At 42.0% G+C, this 23,525-nt stretch overlaps 1 protein-coding gene across 1 annotated transcript in view; it reads right to left on the bottom strand.

Moving 5' to 3' along the window:
• The window catches only part of GLI2 (GLI family zinc finger 2), a 96,067-nt gene extending 86,209 nt beyond the window's left edge, over nucleotides 1-9,858 (bottom strand). Inside the window, exon 1 of the mRNA XM_063429202.1 lies at nucleotides 9,720-9,858. The gene's annotated coding sequence lies outside the window, so the exon portion shown is untranslated. The remainder of the gene's footprint in view (nucleotides 1-9,719) is intronic.
• Between the last annotated feature and the right edge of the window lie 13,667 nt (nucleotides 9,859-23,525).

Raw genomic sequence — 23,525 nt, 5'->3', positions numbered from 1 at the left:
TGGTAAATGAAGACCCACTTACCTAGCCCAGGACACATTTTACATACACCGCCTCACTGTGAACGCGTACTAACTCTCCTACTAAAAGGTTAAATCATAAAACCAATCAAAATAAACCAAAGGATCCCTAGACAGCGCAACTAGGAATCCATGGACAGCACAACTGGGAATAAAGGAGGAAGACACAGAGACGAATTGGGGAGACGGCAGACCGAACGAGGGCAGGCTCTTGGGAAAAAGAGGTGGAGAACTGTCTGTTTGGTTAACCGCCCAACAGCTGACAGGTTATTTGAAAGGAGTTGAATTTAATAAAGCTGTGGCCATTGCACTTATTCACAGAAATTATGTGTGGTGTCTTATTGGGGGGGGGGACAACAGGAAAAAGGAGAAATGGGTCAGCAGTCATGGCTTAACGGACTCTGTGCCTCTAAAACTTAGTTTCCAAAGCAGGGACCAGAGAATGTGCCAATTTCTGGAAAACTCCCCCAAAAAATAACAAATAATGCAGGACGTTGCAGCATTTTGTAGACAATAATAAATATGCAGACAATTTGATTTTACTAACACAGTGTAGATAGAGAGGCTAAATGTTTTAATACTTAATAACTAGGGTGGAGAGGAGGCTGTGTTAAACATGTACACCTCCCAACAGCCTCCAATAAACTGTATCAGGGCAATCGTACTCACGAAAACTACGCAGTCTAGCTACTCTTAAAGGGACCATGTCATAATAAACTCTTTCGATGCTCTGCAGCACAACTTGGAGCTCTGTATTACAGTAACGTACATTTTATTTGGTTTGTTCTTTGTCTCACTATACTCCATACCATCCTACGAACTAACCATCTTGAAAACAGTTTTACAATAGATATTTTAACTGCATTACGTTAGGATAATATAAATATTTTGAAACATGCCAGTAGATATTGCCTGCTTCAGGCTAGCAAGCGAGAATCGCAGAATCACGAAAAAGAAATATGCCGGTAATCAAAGATTGTGTGCGTCTGGTCACGGCAGTCAGGACTCTTAAAACTCATAAAATAAATGAACAACATATGAAAGAATGCCTTGAATCCCTGAATATATTGAAGATTTTTTTCCCCCTAAATATTCTGGAGAAGATCCTGTTAATCTAGACACCAATTTCCTCTAGAAGAAGGGTCTGAGTGGATGGTTCATATCACAATAGCTTTGGGGTTTGAAGAGATGTAGCCCCCTGGGACAGCAGAGGCCATGAGCCTCTCATGAGGTTTACGGGATTTAGTGACAAGTCTTTGGCGAAGTTAAAGACCTACAGCTGGCAGTCCAGGACTGTGTGGGGTGCAGATTCTCCTGCTGAACTCCTGAACTCATAACAGCACAGATTACAGTATCCAACTCGTCACTGACTCATTCACTCTCCCATCAGCCGAGACTCTCCGTAACCATAAAAGGGAAGGGTCCTTCAATCCAACTGTCTGCAGAATGAGGTGTCCAGCTCAGGGTGTGATCCATCATATTGCAATCCACACAGTACAGGAGATGTGTCACAGTCCTGCAATTTGGATGCTATGTATGAGATGCAGGAAAAAGCAGGCAGTACAAAACAAAACAAGGTTAAATGGTTAAATTACTATTTATTTAATTCAGACACCTAATTCTATGATAAACCCAGAAACTACAAACACAAGACAAAAGGTTCTGACTTAGCGGCCATTTTGTATAGTGACCAGGACGAGCCCTTCCCAAACTCAGTAACCTGGGCGGCGCTAGATAGCCACATGGGCAAACAGCCAGAATTGGTGAAGATCTTTAATTAAAAAAGACAAAACCAACTGCTGCTGGGATTTTCATGGATGTAATATCAAGTGATTTCGATGCACGTGGACTATTTTGGGGTGAAGCGCCTTATATTCTGTGATTTCGTCTCTCTCCAGGAGGAAGTGCCGCAGCGTGTATAAAAATCACCCTGACCACAGCCTGGGGAATATACACGGAACTGAAAACTGTGCAAAATGACAATTACATTTAAATTTCCAACTAAAACAGCGACAGCTGAGGTAGAAATGAATCTACAGAATTTTCCGTAATTCTTGATTATGTAAATACACCGCTAGATCTTAGTGATACCTAGGAAGTGACGTTAACCTCTGCCAACTCCCAGCAGTGAGAAGGTTATTATGTTCATGTAGTTTGTAGGTGTGAATGCCGAGGGGAGTACCCGCCAGGGTGTAGAAGTAATTGGTAAATGTTGCATGCGGCTCATGAAGAATGAGCAAATAGTCATACTCTTGGCACAGGCAGTGCAAAAAATACACGTAGAAGGCGTGTTAAAATCATGGAAATATCCAGAGACTGGAAAAAACGAAATTACAGGGGGAGTGGCATTTAACTATGGCTCCGTTTTGGCTTGTTCCCTTTTGATTTCAAAGTTGGCATCAGGCCACGTAAACCTATTCTGAGTTCACTGTGCTGCACCATTTGTGTTTTGATTGAAAATAATATTAAACAAGTCTAGCAGCTGCTCAGTGATATCTGAACGATTCTATAGGAAAACTAGAAGGCAACAAAAATGATTTGTTTAGATTATTATTTTCTAAGTGAGATTCTGGAAGGGATAAAGCAGTATTTGCGCGGAACATGGAGGAGCACGTATAACGTTACAAATTATCCGCAGTGTCCTGTGATCTATGTTCTATCACTTCCTTGCACACGGTTTTTGGGACTACTCACAAGCTGATGAAACATGGCTGTTCAAATGGCACTGGACCATGGGACAGTTGGCGAAGTACCTGCTCGATAACTAATTGCAGGATCAGTCACAGCTAAATCTCACAATGTCCCAGAAATTCCTAAAAAGCGCAACACTAGCTCTCCACTGTCAAATGTCATCAGGTTTTTTTTTTTATAATTTTGCCCCAGAATGAAGCCATTCCCACACAAAACGCGCTAACTTTTATTTTGCACTGCATGTCAATAACTAAAAACAAGGGATATTAGACTTGCATGCAGTCGATAAAAGTCTTATTACTACTAAACGTATGTGCGCTGTTTTAAGTAAGTTGATACTCAAGCTAATTAAAACAGTAATCAATCTACTGTAATTAATTGGGTGATCCTCGCTGCAACTCTGCCCTAGGGGCAACCAGGTCACATATGTAAGCCATCCAATTCTAAAACAAATTATAAAATGTATCCAGAATGAGTAGCCAATTAAAAAAGCGGTGTGGTGCATGCAGGGAAACGTGTTTTACGCACCCAAGCCAAGGAGCGTGTTATGGGAAACATGTTAAGCGGTATTGGATGCCGGTCTGAATAGGAATCAGACAGGTTTATTCTAATGATTAATGTTTAAAGGGACACTAACAGTCTGGCCATAAACCAGGAGAAAAGGTGAACATCTCAAAGCTATTCTTAAAAAAAAAAAAAAAAAAACCCTATCGTGCTTTACTCACCAGGGGGTACTGAAAAGGAAAAAGAAAATATCTCTGGAACCATAGTGACTGATCTGGCTCGGGAAGCATTTTGTGCTTTATATTAACAATCAGCAACTTTATCCTCCTTTAAAAATATCTTGCTTACCTCTCAATGAATGAGAATGGGGCTTTAAAGAGACAGTAACCTTTAATACAAACAAACCACATTAGTGGTTTTACACATAAATGGGATAGATTTTGGCAAAAGAGTGGATACAATTCTTCATTTGACGTCACTGATCATGGGGGGCAGGTTTATAGCTTTGAGATTTTTATAAATTGGTGAAATTGTAAAACACTCTCAACAGGGTGCCAGGTGCTGTTTGCACTAAGCCCTATACATTAATGCAAAGTTGTCATGGTGCATGCATTTTTTTTTTTACTTTTGCTTCTTTAACGGAAAGGCGTCAGAGTGTTTCCAGGCATGGCTCGTAAAAACTACACGCACTTAATTTATTATACCTGTTCTAACATAAACACAGCAATTTTAAGGAGGGACTGTCCCTTCCCAATATTTTTTAATATGATATTTATTTATTCCCTATATTTAAATGGACACTGTAGGCACTATAACTATTTCATCTCAAATTAAACAATTTTAAGCAGTTTAACCCCTTAAGAACACATGACATGTGACATGTCATCATTCCCTTTTATTCCAGAGGTTTGGTCCTTAAGGGGTTAACACTAATTTATACGTGCACTGGGCACTATGATAGGCTGAAAGCAGTCAGCTGACACTCCCAGCCAATTACGCAGATTAATGCGTTCTCATTAGTCCATACAGCACAGAGGTAATGGGCTGCTGGGGACTCTCGTTTACCATTAAAATCGGATTAACACTGAATAGAAAGACAGCGTCAGGGAACTGCAGACACTATAACCACTTCAATGAGATGAAGAAGTTACAGTCCCTACAGCGTCCCTTTAACAAATGTGTTTGTGAGGTCTGAAACATTAAATCAAAGTAAAAATTCCAACAACTGTGTTTATGGCTGCCCAGGCCTCAACTGGATTCTGATGTAATTTGCTAATCATTAGAATGTATTGAATAGAAAATAAAGAATCTCATGTAAAAAAGGTTAACACAAGTAATAGGTGATTTTTAACGTTAAGTCAGTGGTGTCATTTCCAGAAGTGGGACAGTTTCCTGCCTTTAGATAATAATATTTTTCTGGCATATCGAACAAAATAAAAAGTTATAAATGTTTTCTCTGGGAAATTGTACTTGCTGCAGCTTTACCTGTCCACGGCTGCCAGCTCAGCCAATAGGAAGCAAGAGGCACTGGAATTTACAAGGTTGCATTGTTAAAAGCCCCAGAACAGGGACGTAGCCGTCTCTGCAGCAGGAACAACGTAATATAAATGGAATAAAAATCCTATCCAGTTTCATCCATTTCAATAAACTGTAGCCGGTTGTGATACTGTAACTTGCAGGACGCATTACATGTGGTTTAAATGGGTTGACTCACAACTCGCAGTGAATTAGAGAGGAGACGGGGGACTGGCACACAGCTCTCTTTATCTGCTTTTCATTTCATAAGCAATCACAGCTATTTGAACTTGGAAACCACAGAACATTCAGAATATAATGCAATTAATCTCAGTTTACATATGATCTGTGGAGGAAAAAACAACAGCCATTGTTCACATAAGTAAATACAGAAGAAATGACGGTCTCCAAACATGGGATGGTGTTCAGTAAGGGTGGTGGGGCCAGCCCTAAATATCTGCCCAGGGCCCTGCTATTCTGATATTACACTCTGCAAATGTTTAATATTTATTTTATAAAACATAAATGCTCCCCTGGATGTCACGAGGTGGATGACCCTTCCACGTGTCCGTGACCTACCACGGATATTAATATTCAACGAGAATAAAAGTTAGAATTATTTGAATGTGGGCAGCTTTCTATGCACCTAAGGATAATAAATACATAGTAACACAATATCAGGGGCTGCTTCTCAAATTCAAGTATATAAAAATTGACATTTTCCAAGCAACCAAATAAATTCAAAACAAAGTATGAATTTTTAATTAGGGATTTTATCAGGTGTTTTACTAGGAATGTAATGTATTTACTGATATGCCCATGTGGGATGCAGTATTTATGTTTTTTGCACATATACACAAATTTGAAATTGCACTTTAATTGAAGCATAATTTTAAGTGTTATTTGCACAATAATTAATAAGCACTGTTTGCTGCTTTTTAACAGTTTGTGATATTTTAAAAACATTTATATTTAAAATGTCCGATTTTAAAGGCACAAGCGCACTTTATGTTTTGGTTGGACATTTGCCAATGACAATTATATTTTGTTCCTTATATCTGCCCTCTGGGAAAGTCACTGTCTGTGTTACTTACTAAAGTGTAAATTGTTGGCAATTCTAAATAAACATCCAACTTTTTGGCAAAACAGCCAAGTCTGACATTTTATCCCCCAACTATCTAATCCTACATTTTGCATGCGGGAACTCACGTCACTCCCACTAGCATTTAAGTATATAGCCCCCCACTGGGGCCATTCTCCCTACCTCTGTCTGAGAAAGGAAAACGTTTAAATGAACGCAGCGCACATCTGCAGGGATTTAATATGTGAGATTACTAAACGCTTGCTGGGATCCATTTCAAACCAGAATGGCTATACCATATTATTATATTATATCTGTGCACTTTTCTACATACAAATACTTCATTGTTTGTGGGTATAAATTAAAAGCTGCATTTTATGCCACATCTGGAGCCTTTTTTACTATCTAGATAAAAGGGCTGGACAGGAATAAAACAGTTTTTTTGTTTTCCTACTTTGGTCTGATTTATAAATTTCCTTAAAATGCAGGTAGAGAGTGCCTCCAAGTCCTCCCAGAATTATCCCAATGTTTTGGATCACCATCCCATTCTAAGATATGTATACAGAAAACTTTACCCTTTAATCTACTTCAACCCATTGTAACAGAACCTTCAATGGATTCCAGACACAGTGTAACAAATGTAGACACTTAAAATGTGTTTATTTGAGGAATAAAATGATGAATAATGCTCATTCTTTCAAAGGCTGGCTACATCCGGGACATAAAAAGTGATGTGAAATGCCAGTTAGTTTCTCAGTTTTTAAAATGAATCATGGGGTCTGCGTCTCGTCTCCAAATGTGAATTTAAAAACGATATGATGTCATGAACATTAGCCTTTGACCCCAAACACCCACCACTCACATGACCCTGGGAGACTCTAAAAGCTCCTAAATTTAGCTCTTAATGAAAGAAAGCCATTGAAGATGGCGAGGCTCAACCTAATCATTCATTGTAAAGGACATTTTAAAAGACTTATTACCATGCCAACTTAGCAGCTCTTGCTGTCCACCTCCTCCTTCAACCAGTAAGTTCCACACACGTTTCCCAAGCAAAGGACTACTGTCTTCAATCAATAACATTAAAAAGACCAAACTAGAAAGGATTTTGGATAATAAAAAAAGGACCGGGCCACATTAGTAAAGGCACCTCTGATACACCTAGATGTATCTAATAATTCCTGTTATAGGAATTATGGCTCCTGGAGCCACCTAGAGCAGCTACGGATAACTGTACCAACCCTGGTGTTTGTGAACTACAGTTCCACGATCTTTAATCAAACGGCAGTATCATGTTTGTCTTTGTGTACAGGGACAACAAGCAGGACATCAATAGCATTACGAGCAGTATCGCTGAGACTGTAAGAGCACGGAACACAAATAGAGAAAAGGAGCAAACTAAATGCTCCATAAAAATCGCCGTACAGCTGCAAGCACTTTGTCCTTCTCTGGTCGTGAATGTCAAGGCTGAGCCAGACACTCCATAAAATCATTGCCATTCATTGCGTCTAATAGCCATTACATTTCAATCAATTCAGCTTTACACAAGTGTACTCCAGGCATCTTCAATCTCCCCTCTGGATGTGTTCTCTGTAGTCCTGTTTGACTTATTGCATTGTCTAACCCACAAAGGGCCACTGCGGAGAGCCCCTGTACACAAGGGAAGCATTCTAGCAATCAGAACTGATACTACTCACACCGGTTACCTAGCAAGGGAAGAGTTAAACTGTCACGGACAGTGTGTGCAGATTCCCCTGCGGCAATGCATACATACCACACCAGGTATGCAAATACAGCAAAACGCGTTATACGCCATTTACCCTTTATTCAATGAATGACAGAAAGCGAAAGTGGGCAATCACGCTGGCATGCAGTCTGTATATATGATATGATGGTGGAATATGAAGTGCTCAGAGTTTTATGCCTTCTGCATTGATAGGAGCGCAGTACCGTTACAGTCACACAATCCGGTAGGTCAGCTGAGGTGACTTGGTGTTTAGGGGACATAGCGATAGTGAGAGGTTTGTGGCTCCTAGCAGGACGTTCGTGGGTTGGACTGTCACTCTCAATCCTATAGACTGTAAGCTGGTTTGAGCAGGGTCCTCTTCAACCTATCGTTCCTGTAAGATTTTTGTAATTGTAATTGTTTGTATTGTCAAATCCCCCCTCTTATAATATTGTAAAGCGCTACGGAATCTGTTGGCGCTATATAAATGGCAATAATAATAATAATACTCTCAGTAAGGAAGCCTAACAATTAAATTTATTAATTGTGTCGCTGATTCTTTCCTGGTTCCTATAACATTTGATGTGAAGCTCCATTCAATCCCTAAAGCAGACCTAAATCCAAAAACACTAAAAATGCGCACCAGAAATGTATGAAAAATGGCAAATGGTAATACTAGCACAACTTGCAAATAATAACTCCTTCAGCATGCCGACGAAGGGTTAACATGACTGTAAGACACAATGTGTGGGTTTCTAAAGCTTTGACTGAAAGCGATCACAGTCAGGGATTAAAGTACGACGTTAGCAGAGGCCAAAATACCCAGGAGCCCTCGTCAAATGCCAGAGCTGATACTCTCCGAAACACCAGCTACACTGCGGCATGTTCCAAACCGCAGAGCGTGGATAAGAAGCACAGCGCTGTGAGTTCATGGAAATGGCTAGCACAGGGAATTTATAGGAAGTGTTTCCAGAACGTCATTTTATTATGCTGACCTGATACAAACTCATTTCACCTGGGGCTCCCTCAGCGCGATCCCATTCACAGTGCGCAGGAGAGCCGATACCAGAGTATGATAAATCCATGTGCAAAAAGTGTGATCCCGTAAACAGCGTCAGGTATAACTGTGACACATTGTTATACAAAGTATGGAAAGCAATGTTAACACATTTAGGCTGTGTGTATCTGTCTCTCTATTATAGGTTATTTGTTATGCTCCTGTTATTATTGTTATTAATAAAGCACCAACGTATTCTGCAGCGCTGTACAATCGGCGGACTAACAAACAAATAGCTGCAACAAGTTGGACATGGAGACATAGAAGGAAGTGAAGACTATACTGATATAGGTTCTAGACAAAAAGCTGGAATATTTATCAGCGTATTTAAACGTAAATTACTCTACTACTACAGTTTAAGCATTATACTGACTAAATGGGCACCATAATGTGGCATTCAACCCGACGATTTGTGCTGTCATGTGCTAGACAGACCTTGTGTTGAGTGGACGGCGGTTCCCGCTCATGGCGGTCACCATTCTGGGTATTTAAAAAAAGCTATTCTGAGAGAGAGTGTGAAATGTGAGCAGTAACCATGGAAACTAAAGAATAGTTCCAGTTCATTGATCCAATTTCCCCCAAAATTTCTCTTTGAACCGCTTTCAAAACCCTTTACCTAAATGCCAACAAAGCAGAGATATGTCAACTTTAAACTAAAAATAAAAAGTGATATTAGATGTTTAGCCAACACAACTTGCAGAATATTGCACAGAATAATTATTTTATAAATGTATGTGTATAACTAGAATGAAGGATTCCACTGTCAGGCATTTTTTTTGTCTGTTTGTATTAAACAGTGATTGTGGTATGAGAAACAGATTGCAAAGTTTGGCCTAAAATACAAAGATGTGATACAACTGAGCCAAACTACAAATCAGTTCAGCCGTTTCGGCCTTAATACTGCAATTTGGTTTTCAATTCTCCAGAATGTATCATCACCACCTAAAACATACCGTAAATCCTGTAACAAAGCTGGAGGCTCATTAGTAAAGCCAATTTGTCTATGGAGGACAGGAGAAACGTAAAACTCACAATGAGATATAATATATCTAGCATTTTAAAGCTTACGGAACTTACACTTGGGAGTCTACACAAAATAAGGGACACTGAATATGTTACAAACACTTTACCTTTTCCAGTTCAACGTTTCCAGTGACCACTTCCAATACTCATCTAAAAAATCTTCAACAGTGAAACCAAGATCTTGCAGTCATGCTGGCTGAATTTATTAGGAGTTGCAGTGTCCAAAAAAACAGAAAAGTGGCATTGCTGGAAAATACTATGTCAAGGACGCTACAAGAGTTAAATCTGCCTCTTTAGTACTCTGCATCTCTGAGAGGTAGCTTGCTGGCTCCGCTATGGTTTGGGAACACAGAGAAACATTAAACTATTCTTAGCGAAGCTCTCGCACAGGACGATCGGGACTGACTTATCGGAGTACATGCTAACGAGGCGTCCTGTGACTCAGGCTCCATGGAAAGTGCAGGTTCAGGGGATGGGAATGCCAGGAGAAGTGAATAGAACGTAATTTCTTTACTGCCCTCAGGCTTTTCTCCAGAACCGCTGGATCTCTGAATTCAACACAATAGAAATGTCACCAGCCTTTTTGTAATGCTAATCTGGGGGAGTAGACTTGTCATTTTCCGGGAAGTGACAATCCACCAGTAACAGAGTGGTTAACAACACCCAATTTAAGGAATTAGTTCTCAAAGCCCCAGCTACATGGAATGGGAACAGCAGAACGAGACATGCGGTTTACTTCACAAATATCCAGCAAAAAGACTAACCAGCACCAAGAGTATCCAGCAATTAGACTCTCCAACTATAAAACTATCCAGCAACAATACTAACCAGCACCGAGACTAACCAGCAACAAGACTAACCAGCAACAAGTCTATCCAGCAACAAGACTATCCAGCAATTAGACTCTCCAACTATAAAACTATCCAGCAACAAGACTATCCAGCAACAAGTCTATCCAGCACCAAGACTAACCAGCACCAAGACTATCCAGCAATTAGACTATCCAGCAATTAGACTCTCCAACTATAAAACTATCCAGCAACAAGACTAACCAGCACCAAGACTAACCAGCACCAAGACTAACCAGCAACAAGTCTATCCAGCAACAAGTCTATCCAGCACCAAGACTATCCAGCAATTAGACTCTCCAACTATAAAACTATCCAGCAACAAGACTAACTAGCACCAAGACTATCCAGCACAAGACTATCCAGCAACAAGACTATCCAGCAACAAGACTAACCAGCACCAAGACTAACCAGCACCAAGGCTAACCAGCACCAAGACTAACCAGCACCAAGACTATCCAGCAACAAGACTAACCAGCACCAAGACTATCCAGCACCAAGACTATCCATCAACAAGACTATCCAGCACCAAGACTATCCAGCTATTAGACTCTCCAACTATAAAACTATCCAGCACCAAGACTAACCAGCACCAAGACTAACCAGCACCAAGACTAACCAGCACCAAGACTAACCTGCACCAAGACTATCCAGCAACAAGACTAACCAGCACCAAGACTATCCAGCACCAAGACTATCCATCAACAAGACTATCCAGCACCAAGACTATCCAGCTATTAGACTCTCCAACTATAAAACTATCCAGCACCAAGACTAACCAGCACCAAGACTAACCAGCAACAAGACTATCCAGCAACAAGACTATCCAGCAACAAGACTATCCAGCAACAAGACTATCCAGCAACAAGACTATCCATCAACAAGACTATCCAGCACCAAGACTAACCAGCACCAAGACTATCCATCAACAAGACTATCCATCAACAAGACTATCCAGCAACAAGACTATCCAGCAACAAGACTGTGCAGCAACAAGACTTTCCAACAACAAGACTATCCATCAATAGGACTGTCCAGCAACAAGACTTCCTAAGTTTAAAAAGATACACCACAACAAATAGCAATCACTTTAACACTGTAGTAATGATCTATAATAACACCCATATCCCTACACCCAGGATACAGCAGGGAATTATATTTTAGAAATCCCAGATTCCTTCCTGCAGTATTTCCCCTGAATTCCTGGTTCCTTCCTGCTGTATAACCCCTGAATTCCTGGTTCCTTCCTGCCGTATATCCCCTTAATTCCTGGTTCCTTCCTGCCATATAGCCCATGAATTCCAGGTTCCTTCCTGCCGTATATCTCCTGAATTCCTGATTCCTTCCTGCCTTACACACCATGAATGCCTGGTTCTTTTTTTGTCTTATATCCCCTGAATTCCTGGTTTCTTTCTGCTGTATATCCTTTGAATACCTGGTTCCTTTCTGCCGTATATCCCCTAAATACCTGGTCAATTTCTGCTGTATATCCCTGAATTTGTTAGTTCCTTTCTCCTATATTCCAGGTTCCTTCCAGCTGTATAAAACCAGAATTCCTGGATCCTCTGAATTATACTCCGTAAATACCTGGAATTCCTGGATCCTCTTTATTATAAGCTGTGAAACACTAGAATTCCTGGTTTCTTCCTGATGTATGCCGTAAAACCCTGGGATTCCTGGTTCCTCTCTGTCATACACCGTAAATCCCTGGATTTCCTGGATCCTCTCTGTCATACGTCATAAAGCCCTGGAATTCCTGGATCCTTTCTGTCATACGTCATAAATCCCTGGAATACCTGGATCCTCTCTGTCATATGTCGTAAATCCCTGGAATTCCTGGATCCTCTCTGTCATACATCGTAAATCCCTGGAATTCCTGGATCCTCTCTGTCATACATCGTAAATCCCTGGAATACCTGGATCCTCTCTGTCATACATCATAAATCCCTGGAATACCTGGATCCTCTCTGTCATACATCATAAATCCCTGGAATTCCTGGATCCTTTCTGTCATACATCGTAAATCCCTGGAATCCCTGGATCCTCTCTGTCATACGTCGTAAATCCCTGGAATTCCTGGATCCTCTCTGTCATACATCATAAATCCCTGGAATACCTGGATCCTCTCTGTCATACATCATAAATCCCTGGAATACCTGGATCCTCTCTGTCATACAATGTAAATCCCTGGAATACCTGGATCCTCTCTGTCATCATACGTCATAAATCCCTAGAATACCTGGATCCTCTCCGTCATACGTTGTAAATCCCTGGAATTCCTGGATCCTCTCTGTCATACGTCGTAAATCCCTGGAATTCCTGGATCCTCTCTGTCATAAGTCATAAATCCCTGGAATTCTTGGATCCTCTCTGTCACACATCGTAAATCCCTGGAATTCCTGGATCTTCTCTGTCATACGTTGTAAATCCCTGGAATTCCTGGATCCTCTCTGTCATACGTTGTAAATCCATGGAATACCTGGATCTTCTCTGTCATACGTCGTAAATCCCTGGAATTCCTGGATCCTCTCAGTCACACATCGTAAATCCCTGGAATTTTTGGATCCTCTCTGTCATACGTCGTAAATCCCTGGAATACCTGGATCCTCTCTGTCATCATACGTCATAAATACCTGGAATACCTGGATCCTCTCCGTCATACATTGTAAATCCCTGGAATTCCTGGATCCTCTCTGTCATACGATGTAAATCCCTGGAACTCCTGGATCCTCTCTGTCATACGTCGTAAATCCCTGGAGCTCCTGGATCCTCTCTGTCATACGTCGTAAATCCCTGGAATTCCTGGATCCTCTCTGTCATACGTCGTAAATCCCTGGAATTCCTGGATCCTCTCTGTCATACGTCGTAAATCCCTGGAATTCCTGGATCCTCTCTGTCATACGTTGTAAATCCCTGGAATTCCTGGATCCTCTCTGTCATACGTCGTAAATCCCTGGAATTCCTGGATCCTCTCTGTCATACGTCATAAATCCCTGGATCCTCTCCGTCATACGTCGTAAATCCCTGGAATTCCTGGATCCTCTCTGTCATACGTCATAAATCCCTGGAATTCCTGGATTCCCCCCAACCCCCCATAAACGACATGATAAAAGGGTTTTCCATATGTACAGCAGATAAGCTGACAGAACTTCAAAATAGGCAGAACGTAACCAAAGTGCTGTTTTAGTTGTCAATTAGGTTCACCCACAATCCCACAGTAAACTGAATCCCACAGAAGGCTAACAGAAGACATAACGGGCAAAGGAGAACAAAATGGCAGCGCCCAGGTATTGAGATCGGCACAAGGGAAAAAATGAACTGTGGGTCCCAAGATGTACCCGAGATGTACTGTGGGTCCCAAGATGTACCAGAGATGAACTGTGGGTCCCAAGATGCACCCGAGATGTACTGTGGGTCCCAAGATGTACTGTGGGTCCCGAGATGTACCCGAGATGAACTGTGGATCCCAAGATGTACTGTGGGTCCCGAGATGTACCCGAGATGAACTGTGGATCCCAAGATGTACTGTGGATCCCAAGATGTACCCGAGATGTACTGTGGGTCCCAAGATGTACCTGAGATGTACTGTGGATCCCAAGATGTACCCGAGATGTACTGTGGGTCCCAAGGTGTACCCAAGATGTACTGTGGGTCCAAAGATGTACCTGAGATGTTCTGTGGATCCCAAGATGTACTGTGGATCCCAAGATGTACTGTGGGTCCCGGGATGTACTGTGGGTCCCAAGATTTACTGTGGGTCCCAAGATTTACTGTGGGTCCCAAGATTTACTGTGGGTCCCGATATGTACTGTGGGTCCCTTACTTCAGACTTCCCCTGTGCTCTAAAAGACTACAGAAGAATGGCTACTGTTATCGTGATATGTGGCTAGTATGATTCACTAGGCCTGCCTTAATAAACTTGCCAGCTTTGTTCCTTCTTGCCATGTTTGATTAATCGTGGATCAAGCACTACATTCTGATAGACAGAGGATAAAGGTTACCATTTCTGGAGAACTCTGAAACAAACTAACCAATCAATCCTTGCCTCTTCTCTCACTGCCGTATATATTAGATTTCAAGACTTACTAACTTTTTTGGCACAAACAGTTGCCAGCATGCCAGTACAATATTTGTCTAAACACGCTTTCATGCAGTGTGCAAAAACAACATCCCCCCCCCCCCCGGATTCTCGCACAATCAAAGAGTCAATTTATTTTATTTTATTTATTTATAAAATATTTTACCAGGAAGGATACATTGAGATGTCTCTCTGTTTCAAGAATGACTTAGGATTTTGCATGCAGCCCTCCTAAACGCACAAAAATATAATTCTCAAAAAATCGCTCTATTCTGCATTGTGTGCCTCTACGGTCTACACAAAAAAAAAACATTTCCTATAGTTTGGGAGAGTCTATTAAATGTATAACAACATATGAGAATTGTGTGCGATGTGCTGCTGCCGAGCCATGTAAGAGGATGTCAGAGTGTCAGGAATGCTAAAAAAAAGGCAACGGTAACATAGCACTACCAGCCCCCCAGCCCCATCACTCGTATCAGGTTGCAGCTGTGGGGATTTTTAGCATTCCACAGCAAAATGACTCCTTAAAAAACATCACCCCTGTTTAAAAACACCAAAAGCTCAGCCAGTAGTGTAATAATTTACTGTCATACTCAGCTCATTTTGCAAGTAACAAAGGATAACTGAAGGCTATCTGACAGTATGTCTACATTGTTCTGCGTTTCAAGGCTGGGCACTGGGAAATATGACACGGGCATGGCACGAGTAATTGGCAATCACAGGGCCAGGAAGCATTAAGGGACAGAGGCTTCACTAAAAGCCACAAGTTTGCGTTTTTAAGACCATCACCTATCCCACTGCACTGCGCCCCATCCTGCCGCAATCTGTAGATCACTGACCGCAACCTACGAACATCTTCGGGCTACATGGACCATTTATTAGAATCTGGGCAAAACAACAACAAAGTGCAATAAAATGATACAGCTGCAAACTAGATAAGGCAACTTTAGGTAAATGTATTGTAATATTTATTTTTAGTACTTAAATCTACAAAAGTAAATGGTGCACCCCAACACAGAACACACCTCAATCCATGTGCATCAAATGGCACGATCATTGAAACCGCATGATAAAAACATGGGGAAAACACCGGGGAAGTCTGTATCGATGGAAACATCGGGTGGCTATAGTGTACCTGTACAAAGGCATCATACGTACCGTCCCTCTCTGGGTTTCTATGGCAAAGAAATATCTAAATTCAGCGGTAGCTTTCCAGCTGTGATCTGCTGGCTCTGCTTGCTGGGAGCTGTAGTTTAAAGGATGCAGGGACAAGTCCTGAAGGGACATAAGGATGTCACTAACTAACTACATCCAGGAAGTGGAGTTTAGAAATCAATGAAAACTGAGCACAGATGAGGAGACAGATTATGTCAAACCGGAGAGATGTAATTAACACTGAACACTGTCCGGTTTTATCGCACAAGACGGCAACAGCTGTGACCAAACTGACCGGTGGCGCACATTGGTAACGGTACAAGCAGTACAAAATATGGCTGATTTGGTTGATATGTGATGCTGGTGAAAGGTACATAAAGCCAGGATAAATATAGTAATTTCTGGTATCTGAATGTATGCCCTGGTAGTAAATCAGTGACCTGGGGATCTTTAGATATAGGCAGAAATCTATCTACATCTGGAGTGAAAGTAGTGTCCTTGCCAGGTCTGCAGGACTAATTATTCCAAGTTTGTGCAGCACAGGGTGAGGCAGCTAATTACCTATGCCTTTTCCCAAACTCTCAATTCCTACCCCTCCCTTCACCTTTGGCACTCCGTAAAAAGTTTGGAAACAAATAGATCTTCTTCCCTAGCGTTACTGTATGTAGGTGTAGAGAGGAGAAAGACGGCATTAGTCTGATTTTTTTTTTTTTTATAGATTTAACTCTATCAGGCCAATTCTCTAAACTGGGAGGCATTGGAAATGTTAACATTTATACCAAAATATGTAAATTAGAAAATGTATTTAAGTCAATTCTGTTTTTTGTTTTTCTGCCATTTAGGAGTTAAATCACTTTGTTTACACAGCTCTTGCCACAGCTTTCCTAAACACTTCCTGTAAAAAGACATCTAATGTTTACACTTCCTTTATCACACATTCTATTTAATATATCATAATTTATCTCCTGCTCTGTTAATAGCTTGCTAGACCCTACAGGAGAATCCCGTGTGAGATTAAAGTTCAATTTACATAGCAGGAGATAAAAACGTCTAAAGGGAAGAGTAATTTAGTAGGTAAAATACACTGAGTGTGATACATGACGGTCTGCAGGGAAGAGTAACTCTGCCGGTAAAATACACTGAGTGGGATACATGGTCTGCAGGGAAGAGTAACTCAGTGGGTTACAGAACGTGATGGGGGTTTGCAGCAGAGAAAATGTGAAATTAAATTATTTTGAAAACATTCCCATGTGCAACATTAGAGCAATGTGTATGATACACAGTAAATCGCAACAGTGGAACAATGAATGTAAGCTTCTTTGAGCAGAGCTCTATTCACCTCTTGTATCTTCCAACATTTATTTTGCTGGTCATTTACCTGTTATACATCGCAACGTGCAATAGTAAAGCACTACAAATAAACTGGTGCTGTACGAATTTATAAATGCTCCTAATAATAGTGATAATTGTACAGCGCTACGGAGTCTGACGGCGCTATATAAATAATAACATAATAATAATAATAAACCGGTTATATAGTATTAGATCTGCAGATTCCTGCCTCGCACAGACACACAGTTCTTCGTGCAGTCCTGGCGTGGGGGCTCCCACTGGGGTGAAATAGTTAAAACATCTGCAGACAGCTCTGAATAGGAAGTGATTCCTCTGTGTACAGACTCACCCTGTGTGACTCTTCCCCTGGCAGCCTCAACATGTGGCCCTCTTCTGTGCCCTGCTGGATGCCATGTTTACACACAGAAGGCCAGCACCGTACGTGTGCCTGGGCATTAACCCACACCATGCCAGGGGCACAATGACATTCCTTCTCTTCACATACCTCCACAAGTATTAAAAAATGCCCCCCCTTCAGACATTGCTTTACCTGAAGAAAAGGCACATCTGGCAGACACCTGGCATGCAAGGGCATGAGTACAAGAGCTTACAGTCTACAGGGAACACAGCTTTGGGAGACACAATGATAGTCAGAAAGAGAGGCACCTAAAGTTCTCTATTAAACTCCTGATGATGGAGCTGTGAATTTACTTTTACTCTGCAATAACCAGATTTCTCACTGTACTCACCAACCAACCATTACCGAATGGGACTGGGACATCACACTGTCCCCCTCCCACAAGACCAGTCAAACATTGTCACCCCATCTGCACTCTGTGCTCCCCTAATACTATATACAAACACTGTCACCCCATCTGCACTCTGTGCTACCCTAATACTATATACAAACATTGTCACCCCATCTGCACTCTGTGCTCCCCTAATACTATATACAAACATTGTCACCCCATCTGCACTATGTGCTCCCCTAATACTATATACAAACATTGTCACCCCATCTGCACTCTGTGCTCCCCTAATACTATATACAAACATTGTCACCCCATCTGCACTCTGTGCTCCCCTAATACTATATACAAACATTGTCACCCCATCTGCACCCTGTGCTCCCCTAATACTATATACAAACATTGTCACCCCATCTGCACTCTGTGCTCCCCTAATACTATATACAAACATTGTCACCCCATCTGCACTCTGTGCTCCCCTAATACTATATACAAACATTGTCACTTCATCTGCACTCTGTGCTCCCCTAATACTATATACAACCATTGTCACCCCATCTGCACTCTGTGCTCCCCTAATACTATATACAAACATTGTCACTTCATCTGCACTCTGTGCTCCCCTAATACTATATACAAACATTGTCACCCCATCTGCACTCTGTGCTCCCCTAATACTATATACAAACATTGTCACCCCATCTGCACTCTGTGCTCCCCTAATACTATATACAAACATTGTCACCCCATCTGCACTCTGTGCTCCCCTAATACTATATACAACCATTGTCACCCCATCTACGCTCTGTGCTCCCCTAATACTATATACAAACATTATGTGACCCCCATATACACTGTGTGCTCCCCTAATACTATATACACATACCATGTGACCTCCGTATACACATGTCACCCCATTTATGCTTTGTGCTCCCCTAATACCATATACACACCATGCCACCCCATATACACTCTGCACTCCCTTAATACCATATACACACAATGTCACCCCATACATACTATGTGCTTCCCTAACACTATATAAACACCATGTCACCCCATATACTCGGTGCTCCCCTAATACCATACACACACACACCATGTCCCCCCCATATACATACAACGTGACCCCATATACACTCTGCTTCCCTAATACCATAGACACGATGTCACAACATACACTGTATGCTTCCCTAATATCATACACACCATGTCACCCCCATATACTCTATACTCCCCTAATTCCTTATATACACCATGCCACCCTCATATAAACATAATGTAACTCCATATACACTCTGTGCTCCCATAATACCATATACACACACACCATGTCAACCCCATATACACTTTGTGCACCCCTAATACCATATACACACCATGTCACCCCAATTTACTCTATACTCTCCTAATTCCTTATATACACCATGATACCCCCACATAAACATAATGTAACTCCATATACACTCTGTGCTCCCATAATACCATATACACATACAATGTCACCCCCATATACATATCATGTCACCCCCATATACACTCTGTGCTCCCATAATACCATATACACACACACACCATGTCACCCCCATATTCACTTTGTGCACCCCTAATACCATATACACACCATGTCACCCCCATATACACACCATGTCACCCCCATATACACACACATTATGTCACCTCCATATACACACACACCATGTCACCCCCATATACACACCATGTCACCCCCATACACACACCATGTCACCCCCATAAACACACCATGTGGCCCCCATACACACACACTATGTCACCCCCATACACACACACCATGTGGCCCCCATATACACACCATGTCACCCCCAAACACACACCATGTGGCCCCCATATACACACCATGTCACCCCCATACACACACCATGTGGCCCCCATATACACACCATGTCACCCCCATATACATACACCATGTCACCCCCATATACACACACCATGTAACCCCCATATACACACACCATGTAACCCCCATATACACACACCATGTAACCCCCATACACACACACCATGTAACCCCCATACACACACACCATGTGGCCCCCATATACACACCATGTCACCCCCATACACACACACCATGTGGCCCCCACATAGACACCATAACTATTGAAGATGGGGAGAGAATGGAGGCGGAATAGATAACATGTTAAAGTGTAAAGTTCAGCCTGGGGGGTCACACTGAGTGAGGGGCCAGGACACTTACCTCTGGGAATGGCAGGTCACAGCGGATACAATGTGTCCAGCGGGAGAGTCAGGGTTCCATCCCCGCAATATATATTCCCAACCTTGCTGGGGGTGGGGGGTCCGCGGGTTCTGGGGGACCACGCCGCCTGACTATAGCGAACAGAGGGAGAAATCTGGAGTGCCTCTCCCCCCCAATGGGGGGATTGAACAGTCAGTCGGGGTCCTTGGAAAGTTTAGAGAACCCCTTCTTCTCCCGAGAATGAAGGGGGAGTGGGGGTGCACACACACTCTGGGGTCCTTGGAAAGTTTAGAGAACCCCTTCTTCTCCCGAGTATGGGGAGAAGTGCGCACACACCCTGGGGTCCTTGGGAAGTTAAAAGTATTAGGGGAGTGCACACTTAGCTTGGGGCCCCAGAAAGTTTGGAGTGCTCCCCCTTCTCCTGAGTATTTTGGGGGGAGTGCACACTCAGTTTGGGGTCCCAGGAAAGTTTGGTGTGCTCCCCCTCCTCCTGAGTATTGAGGAGAGTGCACACTCAGTTTGGGGTCCCAGGAAAGTTTGGTGTGCCCCCCCTCCTACTGAGTATTGAGGAGAGTGCACACTCAGTTTGGGGTCCCAGGAAAGTTTGGTGTGCTCCCCCTCCTCCTGAGTATTGAGTGGAGTGCACACTCAGTTTGGGGGCCCAGGAAAGTTTGGAGTGCTCCCCCTCCTCCTGAGTATTGAGGGGAGTGCAGACTCAGTTTGGGGTCCCAGGAAAGTTTGGAGTGTTCCCCCTGTCTCTTCTCCCTGCTCCTGCTGCTGAGTGCAGTCAGATGATCTGAACCCATTGCTTCAATCCATGAGTGATCTGTTTTCAATCCCCCTCCTCCTCCCCCTGCCTGCACCTCCCCCCAATCCTGGCTTCCCCCTGGTGACTGCAACCATTTGCTGCTCCAGATGGGGAGGGAAGAGGGGTGAGCAAGATGCAGGACTGCTGTTAGAGCAGGGGTCTGGCTGGATCCTTTACCCTGGGATGGGTGACAAACACATGGCTCCCTTCAACTGATTCTGTGTCCTCTGTGCACAGTGCTGCAGGACAGGATGGCACTGACACCTACTGGAAGTGGCCCCCAGAGGCCAGGGAGGGCCAGTGGCTGCCAGGCTTCCAGCATGTCCTCAATTATGAGCCCCCTTGTATTAAAGGACAGTCTAATAGACTAAGAAAATACAGGCAAAGTTTTAAAAATGGAGCAGTCACCTTGTAAAATGGAATGTTTATTCACTTCTCCACTATTAGAAGATCTCAATAAATATCTCCCAGTATAGCTCTCTTATTATGTGTATTATATAGTTATGGATAAATTCGAAATTGCGGTCTCCATGGAAACCAAGAGAATGTTACTGCTGATTGATCCATTTTAGCACTTTGCCCCAGAACACTGGCATTCTTTGCGCAGTGCAAGACTGTGTGTCCTGCAGTTTGGCTTTGATGTTGGTGGTATACCTTGCTATAAATGTAAAACATTGCCATAAAAATGGTGAGCACTGGTCGAGAGATGCTTAATTAGTGCTGTGTGCGCTGTGTCAGTACAACACTGTCAAATAAGGCTTGGGCTAAGTGGGAACATGCATTTCAAGCGTTACGAACTGTAACTCCTATTATTGTAAGCCAATGTGATTGAGATTTATAGTTCACAGAATTTCATGTGTCCGCGAGGTAAGGGGTTACACCTCTAGTCTGACAGGATGTGAAAACGCAGCGTCACAGAGTGGGATACACTAATTTATGTTATGCTACAATGATTTGCACCATTATAAAAAGTGACAAATAAGCACACTTTGCAAATCAACATTTTTAAGGTGAATCAAAAACTATGTAAGTCACAAAGAGACCATGTAAGACGTCACGTCATCAAGCAGAGCAAATAAATGATGCCATTTTATCCCAAATTGTGCCAAGTCATCTGTTTTTACAATGTAATTAATGTGAATAAATAAGATTCGTTAAGATTCAACTCGACACTTACAACAAACCATAGGAAAAAGCTTAAAAAGATAGAAGGATGAAGTTTGGAGAATGTATTGGATTAAACTGAATAATAAAATGAAGATTGCGACATTGAGACATACCTGTAAAGCCATAGCATTGGCACACAGCCTTAATTGTTCTCGCCACCCACTGCCGTTGGCATGCAACATGACTGCAAATATAAATTATATATTATTAATATATAGAAAATTATTATTGTCTTGATACAAAAATATATAACAATACTTCAAAAAGGCTAAACTCAACCTATGACAAATAACCTGCAATAATACACAAATAATCTACAATTACTGTGATTTGGGATCATTTGCATTATTATTATTATTATTGACATTTATCAAGCACCGACATTGCAACACATTGTAGTTAACCCTCAGCTGGAGATCTGCAGGTAACCTAATACATTTTTTTTCCACAAATTCACACATTCAATGCAATCATATTTTTCTGGCCAGGCTAATTATAGCCATGTGACATCAGAGGGAAGTGGTAAGTTGGATGACCTTTTTGCCATAGTAGCAAAAAACAACAACTTTGGAAGCTTTCTACATTTTTGGTGCTGGAACTGAGAATAAAAATGATAAAATTAGCTTATTTTTGAACACCAAATACCCAACGTCAGCACATACACTAAGACATAGGGACAAGCACATACAAAAGACAAATCAGAACAAATTTAGTTGGCATTGCCAATCCAAGCACTCACATCCTTGATCCCAGGCTTTAATGCCAAAATATGGCAAAGGTACAGCATCACCTCCCTGTATCACTTAGTTCATGAGGGCAAACTTAAAGATTATGAAATGTTGCAAACACAATATCACATATCCGCTATATAGTTGGCGCTATATAAATTACAATAATAAATAAATAAATAAATAAATATCCAACATTGCTCGCTTTTCCTATAAACTCGTGGTTCCAAAAACTATAAACAATGTAAAGTGTCTGTGCATGGACGACAGCTGATGGACGAAGAAAAAAATATGCCTGAAACAAACACCCCCTAAGAAGTTCATCTCCATCCTATATAGAGATGTCCCGAACGGTTCGTTGCGAATAGTTCCTGGCGAACATTCGCGTTCACCACGGATGGCGAACATATGCGATGTTCGGTCCGCCCCCTATTCGTCATCATTGAGTAAACTTTGACCCTGTACCTCACAGTCAGCAGACACATTCCAGCCAATCAGCAGCAGACCCTCCCTCACAGACCCTCCCACCTCCTGGACAGCATCCATTTTAGATTCATTCGGAAGCTGCATTCTTTTTTTTTTTTAGACAGAAGTGTGTTATATTTGAGCATGCTAGGCTGAACGTGCGTATATCATGGCTAGTTGCACTCAGGGTATGAGTATATAGCAGTACATTGTTGTGAAAGATGGCTGTCATGTTTAGGGTGTAGCTTGCAGGTTATCAACTGTGTATTTATATCAGCAGCTCCACCACTAGTTATAAATCAAGTGTGAGTCGCCCCATGAGATGAGACTAGTGAATAACATAA

This window comes from Pelobates fuscus, chromosome 8 (genome assembly GCF_036172605.1).
Source record: "Pelobates fuscus isolate aPelFus1 chromosome 8, aPelFus1.pri, whole genome shotgun sequence".
Lineage (NCBI taxonomy): Eukaryota > Metazoa > Chordata > Amphibia > Anura > Pelobatidae > Pelobates > Pelobates fuscus.
This window is presented reverse-complemented; position numbering and strand designations above follow the sequence as displayed.